Source organism: Chrysochloris asiatica, unplaced genomic scaffold (assembly GCF_000296735.1).
Source record: "Chrysochloris asiatica unplaced genomic scaffold, ChrAsi1.0 scaffold00113, whole genome shotgun sequence".
Taxonomy (NCBI): Eukaryota; Metazoa; Chordata; class Mammalia; order Afrosoricida; family Chrysochloridae; genus Chrysochloris; species Chrysochloris asiatica.
In genome coordinates, this window is record NW_006408631.1 from 3,325,229 (window position 1) to 3,337,994 (window position 12,766).

Below are 12,766 nucleotides of genomic sequence, written 5' to 3' on the forward strand. Positions count from 1 at the left end.
ATCTCCCCTCCTCGTGAACCAAACACTCGTGACAATTATGTCGGGGCCAGACCCCGACAGAAATGTAGAACAAAACTCAAAAAAACAAAAAGAAGACAAAGCCTACTGTAGGTCAGGAAGAGATTGGTGGAAGCCTGAGATTATGTTCCTTGATCACCCTTCTTGTTCTGGAACTGAACTCAGACCTGTGGCTTGATTTCCAACCAAGCAACAGAAAGATAGGTAAGGGGAACAAAAACACTAGTGAAATGTGCACACCATAAAACTGTCAACCATTCAAGATCACAAAGGAGCTCTAGTAGCGTAATGGTTACGAGTCGGGCTGCGAATCGCAAGGTCAGCAGTTCAAAACTACCAGCTGTTTTGCGGGAGACAGATGAGGCTTTCTGCTCCCGTAAAAGATTTACAGCCTCGGAAACCCTGTACAGGGTCGCTATGGGTCAGAACCGACTAGACAGCACTTAACAACAACAAGAAGATCAAAGGGGCAACATTTACCCAAGGACAAAATTCAGAAGGATGAGGAAAGAAGGAGGGATGGAAAGAAGAAACATAGGGAGAAAGTAGGAAAAATGATGTTGTATTGTGGGGATTACAGTCAATATGGAGTCCTGGTGTGGCTCTATAGGATGAGCACTGGACTGCAAGGTTGGTTTGAACCACTAGATCAGGGGTTCAAACTCACCAGCTGCTCCTTGGAAACCCTGTACAGGGTCAATAATTCGGAACCGACTTGATGGTACTTAATAACAACAATCAATAAAATGAAAGAAAATGTGTATGCATTGTTGGATATAATACTGATGATCTGCTCTGTAAACCTTCACTCAATTCACACACAAAAAAAACCTTTAAAAAATCTGCATATTGCGTTTGGGAGCAGGCAGAAGGAATAGATTTATTCCAATTTCCTTTCATGTGTAGTACACGCAGAAAACTAATTCCGGCTACAGTCGCAAACTAATAATCGCCCACCAGCGGGAGCGAGAAATCACCTGCATTGCCCAAAAACCGTGTAGTTTCTCAACGTGCGCGGTTCAGACAGGTGGCCGGGAACTACTGGGTCTGAGAGGCCTACCTACCGCGGACACTGAGACCCCGCCACTCCAAGGAATGGGACCCTGCCTCTTGAGTAGCGCGCCCCCTGCCGCCCGAAGAGCGAGGCGCTGGCTCTCAGGAGGCCGAGAACATGGCGGGGAGGCAGGCGGATCCTGCAGCGCCGCCGGGGGACCCAGACCCAGACCCAGCGGCGCCTAACATGGTGGCACAGATCTCGCAGTGGGCCGACGACCACCTAGTTCTCGTTCGGGTACTGCAGTCCCGCTGTCTCTGCAGGTGGTGGGCACGGGACCAGGCGGAAGTAGCCTGAGACTTGTCCGAGAAGGCCACGGGGGTGGGGGTGGGGGGCTGTGCCGGGGCTGCGGAGGGTGAGAAGGGCTCCTGGGCATCGGAGGGCGATTTTGCGACGTCTCGAGTGAGTGCCGTGCCGCAGAGGGTGGGTTCCAAGGAGAGGCTGGTCAGTTTGAACCACCGACCTTGGTCTTTAATGCTTATCCTACAGCGCCACACCAGGATTCCAAACTTAAATATACAATACCTATTAGTGTGACGCTGTGGGATAAAGCACTAGACTGCAAGGTCGATCTGAATCACAAGGTGAACGGTTCAAACTTACTAGTCACTCCTTAGAAACCCTATACAGGGCCGCTATACTGGACAGCACTTAACAACAACGACTATTAAAAGTAGATGTGTGACCTTGAAGATGCTGATGGTTGTTGTTGTTAAATTCCGTTGAATCGATCCCAACCCATAGCAACCCTGTATAGAGTTTCCAAGGAGCAGCTGGTGAGCTTGAACCACCAACCTTGCAGTTCAAATGACTTTGCAGTCCGACGCATTAGCCCACAGTGCCACACCAGGACTCCGAAGATGCTGATTAGACTTCGAAAAAGAATTGTAGATGTTGTTCTAGGCAACTGGGTAGGAGGCCCGTGTTGAAGGGAGGTCAGAAGTGGACATACGACTTTGGGAGTGAGCTGCATAAATTTTAAGACATACTTAAAAGTTGAATGACATCTTGGAGCAAGTGAGAAAAGCTACAGAAGGTCTAAAACTGAGACCTGGGCCACTCTGATATTTAGAATAGGGGCAATGAGAAGTCAGCAACTAAAAAGGACCACGAAGCAAGAGAGGAGAAAAATCAGGAACATAAAGTGTTTCAGAAGCTAAGTGAAGAGTATTTCAGGAGTGATTAACTTTAAAAAACTCTGCTGAGCAGTAGAGTGGGAAGAGCTTTGCAGATCCTCTGCCACCAAGCACAAGGACGAGGGGCTGGTTTGTTCTCTCAGTTGTCCAGTTAGCCTGGTATGGCTCTGTAGGATACTGCACTGGACCGCAAGGTCAGTTTGAACTGCAAGGTTGGCGGTTCAAGTCCTCCAGCTACTCCTCGGAAACCTTGTACCAGGCTCACTACTATGAGTTGGAAACCAACTCAATGGAACATCACAAGAGCTAGATACATATTTGTTGTTGTTGTTTAATGCTGTCGAATTGGTTACAACTCTTAAGCTGCCCTGTATAGGGTTTCAAAAGAACAGCTGGTGAGTTTGAACTGCCAAATCTCTATGTGTTAATTGATAAGGCCTTGTTACTTCCAGTTATGCAGAAATTAATGCATTTGAAATTTTTAATGCATGCAAATATAATGTTAGATAAACCTGAGAAGGAATTCAGGAGGAAATAGTTTATAATTTATCACACAGACATATATTCCAAATGACTTAATTACAGAATCTGAAGCCTGTACTGTAACATATATTTGCAACTTCATTTCTTATGTACTTATTGATGAAGGAAAATATGTTGGTTGGCACTCTTTTTCAGAGAATTCCAGGGGTCTTTTTAATTAAATTCTTAATTAACTCAGTTTAAATGAAACACTTTAAGAACATCACTTTTTTTTTTTTTAATGTATTTGTTATAGTAAATGCATATGTAACAAGATAAACTATATCATCTGCTGAAGGACATTTATTCCCATTAACACTCTTAGGCAGTGTACTGTAATAAACATTGGTGTACAAGTATCTGTTTGTGGTTCTACTTTTAGTTGCCTAGAGTATATCCCTGGGAGTAAAATTGCTGGATCATAGAGCAATTCTGGAGTCCTGGTTTGGTGCTGTGGGTTAATGTGCTGGACTGCAAGGTGGGTTTGAACCACAAGGTCAGTGGTTCAAGGTCACTATCCACTCCTCAGAAACCCTTATACAGGGTTGCTACTGACTCTACAGCACTTAGCAGCAACAAGAACATGGTAGTTTTGTTTAACTTTTTGATAAACCATTAAAATGTTTTCCATAGTAGCAGCACCATTTTACAGTCCCACCAGCAATGGGTGAGGGTTCTAATTTCCCCATATCCTTACCAATACCTGCTGTTTTAAAAAATAACACAATTTCCCCAAAGCATTTACCCACATATATTTATTTGACATATATTTATATTACAGTTTTAGGGATAAGGTTTCTACCAGCTATATAAATTTCCACCATAAACTCAGGTTTATGGTAAGCTTTATTGTGTGTGAGCATTGTAGAAAAAGTTTAGATGATTCTTGCATTCAAGAAACTATGGTTAAAGCAAATACCAATACAGAACAATATAACATTATATTTGCATGCCAGATTGCATGTAGACTTGAAGTGTTTTAAAAGTTAAAAGAGAGCAAGATTAACAGGTGAGTGGGTGGTCACAGTTTTTTTTTTTTAAAAGATGGGCCTTCACTCTAAGGATATGAGTAACTGGAACAGTTAGAGAGATAGAGTGAAGACCCTCTCCCCCGAACCGCCTTTTAAAATAGTACTTCACTGTTGTGAATAATTAGAATGAATCATTTAATCTCTTTTTATAGAACATCAGTACTGGAATGGCCATAGCTGGAATAATGTTACTTCTAAGAAGTGTTCGAGTGGTAAGTTAAAAATAAAAAGGCATTCTGATGAGCAATGATATCTTAAGCAGTATATCATTTTGTTATTCATACTGTAAGCTTTTAGGTAGTATTTTAGAATAATGGGTATATCTTTAGGTTATGACTTAAAAGGAGCACATCCATAAGGTTTTATGGAAAGTACTTGGACAATCTATATTTCCATAATCACTGTTTCGCATGCTTAAAAAGAAATCTTAAAAAGGATTTAGTTTGCTAGGCTGTAAATTATTTTAAAAGTGTTTTCTGTGGTGGTTTAATAATTGATTTTGTTCCTTAATACTGAATATTTAATGCCTGCAGTTAATGTATTTTTCGAACACTTTAAGTATTTCAATAATAGATACATGAAGGGGCTTCAAAAAATTTGTGAAAAAATTCCATTATCTTAATTCAATTTCTCCATGAACTTTTTGTGCAAATCTATTTGATGATTCAGCGTTTAAAAGTATATTAAATATGACAGATTCTTGCCATAGAGTGTAATTTCAGTGCCATGTAGAGTACTGGCATGGATTTATTGCTTCTAGTCACAGTATCCACCACTCGTCTGTCAGTTTGTTGTGCTGTGGTGGCTTACACGTTGCTATGGAATACAAATTGAAATCTTTCAACAAACTGATGCATCACTGGAGGCACTCACTCATCTATGCCAAGGGATATTTGCCTCCAGTCCAAAGAGAGTTGACCTAACAGAATGCAGAAATCACTGTACAATATTGTTAATATCAAATGCAGGTAAAAGTTTGCTAAAGATAATTTTAAAATGGCTGCAACTGTATATTGGCAGGGAACTGCCAGAGACTCAAGCTGGATTCAGAAGAGGATGTGGAATAAGGGATATCATTGCTGACATCCCATGGATCTTTTATTTTATTTTATTTTTTTTATGAAGAACTTGGGCATATTTGGATCCACAATTTATGCCCATGTAAGAAGTCAAGAGTTCTGGTATAGTACAGTAGGATAAGCACTGGGTTGGTAACCTCAGGTTAGTGGTTCAAACCCACCAGCTGCTTCTTGGAAATACTACACAGGGTTGCTATGAGTCAGAACTTACTTGATGACAACAATAAGAAGCAGTAAAGGAAATCAAATGACATATTACACTGACAAAGTAAAGGCAAAAGATCTCTTTTAAAGTGTTAAATATAAAAGATAATCATTATAAAGATTAAGGTGTGTGCCTGATTCAAACTATGACATTTTCAATCACTTCACATGCAGGCAAAGGATGCGACAATGAATAAGGAAGTCTGAACATTTGATACCTTTGAATTATGGTGCTTGCAAAGAGTATTAAATGTACTATGGACTGTCAGAAGACCAAATCTGTCTTGGAAGAAATACAAAGAGAATGCTTCTTAGAAGCGAGGATAGTGAGATTTCATTTCACATACTTTGGACACAATACAAGGAGGAATCAGTGCCTGGAGGAGGACATCATGCTTGGTAAAGCAGAGCATCAGTGGAAGAGTGAGATTCTCAATAGGATTGATTACCACAGTCACTGCAACAATGAGTCCAAACATAGAAACTATGTGAAGGATGGTGCAGGACCAGGTAGTGCTACATTCTGTTGTAGGTAGGGTCACTATAGGTCAGAACAGAATCAACAACACCTAACAATAACAATATCTGTAGTGAAAAGTTATCTTGGATTCCTTGATGATTTTTCTTTTCTTACTGATCATTCTAGGTAGGGGGGAGTCTGTCAATTTGTTTCTCTTTTCAAAGAATCAGCTTTTGGTTTTGTCAGCATCCTCATTTTCTGTCTTGTTGATATTTGATCTTATCTTTATTCTTTCTTCTCTCTACTTTGGACTTGATATTTTTTTTCTTCACATGAACCCTTTGATCATTGACTTTAAATCTATCCTTTTTTCTGATTCAAGGAGTTAAAGCTGTTTCCCTCTAGGCACTGCTGTATCTTACACATTTTGATATCTTGTATTTCTGTCATTAACTTCTAAATGTTTTCTAATTTTCCTTTTGGTTTATTCTTTGGCCTGTGATTAATTTAGGAGTATGTTGTTAAATCAAAATTATTTGAAATTTTCCTAGGCATCTCACTGTCATTAATGTTTATTTTAATTGTGGACAATGAATATATTCTGTATATTTTAGTCTTTTTATTTTTGTCAGTTTATTTTACTGTCCAGCATAAGGTCTATTTTTATTAACATAACATTTGCATATGAAAAGACCATGCACTCAGTAGTTGTTAGATATAGTGTCTATATGTATCCTTTAGACCAATGCAATTAGTGGTATTTTAATCTTCTATGTAGTCTATGATTTTTTTTTCTAGTTGCTCTATCATTAAAAAAGGGTTGTTAAAATCTCCTAATATTGTTGCAAAAATATCTATTTCTAATTCAACTTTGCTTTATATATATTTATGCTGTTGTTAGATCACACACATTGATAATTACATCTTTTTGATGAACTCTGTCTTTTTATAAATATATCTCTTTATCCCTGATAATACCTTTTTCTGTTTTCAAAGCTATATTATGTGATATTAAAATGTACATTCCAAACATTTTATGCTATGTCTTTGGTACAGCCTTTTCCATCCATTTATCTTAAATATATCTGTGTATTTGCATTTAAAGTGTATCTCTCACAGGTGGCATATAGTTTATCCATTTGATAATTTCTGCCTTTTAGTTGGGGTGTTTAGACCTTGAATATTTAACAGAACTTTTGCTATCATTGGATAGCCACTTCATTATTTGTTTATTATTAGTTCTGTTTGTCCCTTGTACTTCTTGTTACTGTCATTGCTACTGTCATTCCTCTTTTCCTGTCATTTCGGATGCTCTTCATATGCTTCTGAGGATCCAAGTTTTCTGCTGATACGATTTCCTTTTCACTTGAAGAACATCCATTAGAGTCTCTTGTAGTACAGGTCTCTGATGATATCATCAGTGCTGGCTGGGGGTAAAGCCACAATCTGCCACAATCTATAGCATCCTTGCCAGGTTGGGAGGGTCTATGGAGAAGTTGTAACTACCGGGTTTGACTGTCATAGCTCAGGAAAATGGTGCAGTCATTCCTCAAAGTGCAGGATAAACTTGAGATGTTTAAGAGACCGGTGGTGCCTCTCTGCCTCCCCGGGGGCAGCCCTTCAACCATTGCCGCAGTCAGAGCACCACCATCCCATGGATCTTGACTGAAGGCAGAGAATACCAGAAAGATGTCTACCTGTGCTTTATTGACTACATGTGGATCATGACAAGCTATGGAAACCATTGCAGAGAATGAGTATTCCGGAACACTTCATTGTACTCATATGAAACCTATATATAGACCAAGAGGCAGTTATTCAAACAGAACAAGAGAACAATGAATGGTTTAAAATCAGGTAAGGTGTAAACCAGTGTCATAGTCTTTCAGTCTGCATGCTGAATCAGTAGTCCGAGAAGCTGAATTATATAAAGAAGACTGATATTAGGATTGTAGGGAGACTCATTAACAACTTGTGATATGCAGAAGATACAACCTTGCTTTCTGAAGTGGAGAGGACTGAAAGTACTTACTGATGAACATCAAAGACCACAGTATTTAGTTTGATTATACCTCAATGTAAAGAAAATAAAAATCCTCAGCACTGGACCAATTAATAACATTATGATAAATGGAGAAAAGATTGAAGTTGTCAAAGACTTCATTTTGCTCAGATCAACCATCAGCACTCATGGAAGCAGAATTCAAGAAATCAAGATGACATATTGCATTAGGGAAATCTACTGCGTAAGACATTTAAAGTTTCCAAGAGCAAAGATGTCAGTTTGAGGGCTAAGGTGCGCCTGACCCAAGCCATGGTATTTTCAGTAGCCTTATGTGAAAGTTGGACAGCGATTAAGGAAGACTACAGAAGAATTGATGCATTTGAGTTACGGTGCTGAAGGAGAATATCAAAAGTACCTTGCATGACTGCCAAAAGAACAAAGAAGTGTGTTGGAAGATGTACGGCCAGAATGTTCCTTAGAAGCCAGGATGGCCAGACTTCATTTCTCATACTTCAGACACATTATAAGGAGGGACTAGTCCCTGGAGAAGGAGATCACGCTATGTAAAGGTGAGGGTCAGCGAAAAAGAGGAAGACGCGTAACGAGGTGGTTTGGCACAACGGCAGCAGCAATGGACTCAAGCGTAGCAAAGATTGTAAGGTTGGGCAGGACCAGACAGTATTTTGTTCAGTTGTGCATAGGGTCGCTATGAGTCAGTACCAACTCGATAGAACCTAACAATAACAACAACATTCACAGTATAATTATTGCCTTCATTTAGTGTCTATATTTGCTTCATAGCATCTGTCTTCTGTAACTCATCTTTTCCAACTGCTGCCTTTTCTCCCTTGACTCTAATTTTATAACTTTTATCCTCTTTCACAAAGAAAACTTTTTTTCTTAGTGCCCTGAACTCATTTTTAACCTTACATCTATGATTTTTTCGTTGTTAACTGCTGTTAAGTTAGTTTTGACTCATAGCGACCCTGTATAGGGTTTCTGAGGAGCAGATTGGGGCTTGAACCACTGATTTTGTGGTTAGGAATTCAGAGTTTATCCTACAACACCACACCAGGACTCCTATGTCTAGTAAACCTTTTTTTATAACACGTCCATGATTTTGTAAGTCATTTTTAGCATAAGCCCACTGCCATGGAGTCAATTCCAACTCCCGACTACCCTGTAGGACAGAGTACAACTGCTTCTTTGGGTTTCTGAGACTGTAAATCTTTATGGGAGCAGACCGCCTCATCTTTCAATTGTAGAGCGGCTGGTAGATTTAAATTGTCAACTTTATGATTAGCAGTCTAACTTGTATCCCACAGCACCACCAAGGCTCCTTTTACTGAAACTGTTGTTGTTGTAAACATTAGGGGGAAAAAAACCTGTAATATCATAACTAAGATAACTTTAGCTGCAAGTAAGGGATACCCCAACTAAGAGTGGCTTAATTTTCTCATGTCACAAGAAGTCTGCAGTGAGACCCTGACGTAAGGACTAAAGGCTTAGAACAGCTTTTCACAGAACTGGAATCTTATTAAATGAAGTATACATAGGATTAAGTCAGAAGAACCTGTAATTTTATAGAATATTCAAGACTACAACCAGGGCTGCCTGGGATTATTGTTCTCTTCCATTTTAAAAGGGAGAGAAGAAAATAAGTTGGGAGATTCCAGTATTAATTAACTTGTGTCTTGGTGACATGAAATAATTCTCCCTGCTACATTCCCAGGCAACGAATTAATTAAGTCGGTGTTAGTGTGGGCATTTCCAGCCATCATTTAATATTTCTATTAAAATTGGCCATTGTTATTACCAAAATGGTCTGCAGAAAGCTTAAGATGTGATTCCTCTTGTTTTGCTTCAGGGATGAGCCTTTACCAGGGCTTGTTTATTGACATTCTTACCCTATCAGGCAGGCTTTTATAAAAAGGTAGCAAGGTGGTGTGACTGAAGGGACCCTGCAAAGTGGCTCAGTTCTTCCTCCTAGGAGGCTCTATATTCATAAGAAATATTGGTCTGTAATTTTCTTAAAGTGTCTTTGTCTGGTTTGCTTCATAGAATGAATGAGGGAATATTCCTTCCCATTCTGTCTTTTGGAAGAATTTAAAGAGTACTGGTGTTCACTAAATGTTTAGTAGAATCCCCCAGAGAAGCCATCTGGGACTTTGTTGTTGTTGCAAGGTGTTTTCAATCACTGATTTATTTCTTTACTTGTTATGGGTCTGCTGAGACATTCTATTTATTTTTGAGTCAATTTGAGTAAATTGTGCATTTGTAAGGATTAGTCTGTTTTGTGTTGATTATCCAGTTGTTACCATATAACTGATTGTAATATTCTGTCATAATTATATTTATTTCTATCAGGTCAGTTGTAAAGTCCCCTCTCATTTTTCATTTTGTTTGTGTATCTTCTCTTCTGTTTTTTGTTAGTGTAGTTAAAGGTGTGTCAATGTTATTGATAATTTTAAAGAACCAACTAAAGTTTTTATTGATTCTCTCTATTTTTCTTTTTTATGTTGTATTTATTAATGTTCTGATCTATTTTAAGGTGCCCTGGTAGCACTATGGGATAAGCATTGGACTGCTAACCACAAGATCAGTGTTTCAAACCCGAGATCCTGCATAGGGTTTTCAAGGAGCAGCTGGTGGGTTTGAATCGCTGACCTGTGGTTTGTAGTCTAGTGCTGACCCTACAGTGCCACACCAGGAGTCCTGGAAACCCTGTAGAGATTCACTATGAGTCAGAATCAATTCCATGGCATTTGTTTTTGGGCTTTGTTATTTTCTGTCTTTTGGTAGGTTTAGGCCTAGTTTGCTCGTCTCTTTAGTTCATGGAGCTGTAAAGTTAGGCTGTTAATTTGAGATCTCCCGTCTTCTTTTTTAATGTAGGCATGTGTTGCTCTCAGTTACCCTCTGAATACTGCCTTTAGTGCGCTATAAATTTTGGTATACTGTGCTTTCATTTGCATTTCACTGTAAGAAATGTGTGATTTATCTTTTTATTTCTTCCTGAGTCATTAGTAATTGTTTAGTTTTCATATTTGTATTTTCCAGGGGTTTTTTCTTTCATTTGATGCCTAGTTTTATTTTACTGTGGTTAGAGAAAATACATTGAATGATGTCAATCTTTCAGAATTTCTCAGGACTTGCTTTGTGATCTAAAATGTGGTCTATCCTGGAGAATGATCCAGATAAATTGGAGTAAAATGTGTATGTGCTGTTTGTTGAGTGAAGTGTTCTACTCTGTAAAGTCTAGTTGGTGTATTCAGCTCCTCTGTTTCCTGTTGATCTTCCTTTCAGATGTTCTATCCAGACCACTGATGCCTTGACCTACCCCATTTGATTTTTCTCACAGTCAAGTAAAGAAGATACCATGAAAAACAAGCACACCCACTGCCATCAAGTTGATTCCATCTCATAGCAACCCTGTAGGATAGAGTAGAACCGCTCCGTGGTGTTTCCAAGACTGCAGTCTTTACAGGCGCAGACTGCCACCGCGTTCTCCATGGGACTGCTAATGGGTTTGAACCACTGACCTTTCAGATACCATCTGAGTGCTTAACTACTGCAACTTTTTGGATGGCAAGAGAGGGACAAACACAAAATTCAAAATGGTTACCTCTCAGCAGCAGGCAAGCAGAGAAGGTTGAGCATCCTGGGAGCTGAGAATCTTTCCTTTAATAAGTTTAAGGATGGGTAATGGGTTCTTTGTATGACTCTAATATTATGGAATGAGAAATTTTGAAATGAAAAGCTTGTTTTCTGCATGGATCTACAAGTACATGACTGCTTGTAGGAATCGATTGTGGAGCTGTAGTACAAGCACTGGACTACTTACCACAAGGTCAATGGTTCAAACCTACCAACTCCTTTAGAAACCCTATGCAGGGTCACTGTGAGTCAGAAGTGACTTGATGGCACTGAACAGTATTGAATGTGACTAAAGGCCAAAGCCTAGGAGTCTGTTGTAGGTTTGAGTTCCAGCACCATTATTTACTACCTTTGTGACTTTGGGCAAGTTATTTAACCTCCTTCATTCCCACCTGTAAAATGAATATGTCTTAGTTATCTAGTGCTGCTATAGCAGAAATACCACAGAAGGGTGACTTCAACAAACAGGAACTGATTTTCCCACAGTTTAGCACACTAGAAGTCTGAATTGAGGATGCATCTCTGGGGAAGGTGGTCTGTCTCTGTCTGCTCTGGAGGAAGAGCCTTGTCTCTTTTGAGTTTCTGCTCCTAGGTGATCTTCGTGTGGCTTTGCATCACTTTTCCGCCTTCTCTGCTTATCTTGCTTGCTTGTTTAATCTCTTTTTATATCACTAATATTAGATAAACTTTACTGTCATAGGAAGTCAGGTATTAATTGATCCTCCTGTGTTTGTGAGCCTCTTACCAAGCTAGGATTACAATGAAGCCAGGAAGCTCTTCCCCGTCGTATAACAATGTGAGAGACACCGGTGTAAAATGTTGACAGGGTAAAAAATCTAGGTGTAAGATTTTGTAAAGCCTCGTGTTAGCCTTGTTTTCAAGAAATTAGATAAATTTGCTTTCTACAGGATTTTAAAAAAAGAAAAAGAGCGTATTAATTAAGGATTCTAATTTAATGTTGGAATTCTGGGGTTATTGTATCTTTTCACATATAATGCACCCACGTGTGTGTGTGTATATATATATATAAACATATATATATATATAAGAAACAAATAATAAACAAATCCCTATAACACACGTAGGAAGCTAGCTTAGGAGGAGATTACAAAAAACAGTATAACACATAGGGTGTTTGCATAGAAATATGATGAGCACTCAACCACTAGCCAAACGGTGGATGGACAGTTTGAATCCACACAGAGGCACCTTAGAAGACAGGCTTGCTCATCTACTTCTGAAAGGCCACAGCCTTGAAAACCCTGTGGAGCACTGGATCGCCAGGAGTCAGAATCCACTCAGCAGCAACTCACACCAACAATAACAACCTAATTGGATTCAGCCTTTGAAAGTTTCTTCCTCTGGCAATATCAGCCCAAATAGATTATGTATGTGCAAAATAGGATAGTGACTAACCAGATTTGTATGGTTCCACACACAGATTGTTGTTGTTAAGTGCCATCAAGCCACACACAGATACTCACTGCTTTTTGAGGAAATGTGGCATATTTTGATGATCTAAGCTCTTAGATGGCAGGAGTCTATTTGATATCTCTAAATACTAAATTGTTGTTGTTAAGTGCCGTCGAGTCGGTTCTGACCC

General features: G+C 39.2%; 1 protein-coding gene across 1 annotated transcript in view; it reads left to right on the forward strand.

The window, feature by feature from the left end:
- The window catches only part of LOC102837356 (chromosome unknown open reading frame, human C3orf33), a 27,520-nt gene that overhangs the window by 3,072 nt on the left and 11,682 nt on the right, over positions 1–12,766 (forward strand). The window lies entirely within an intron of this gene.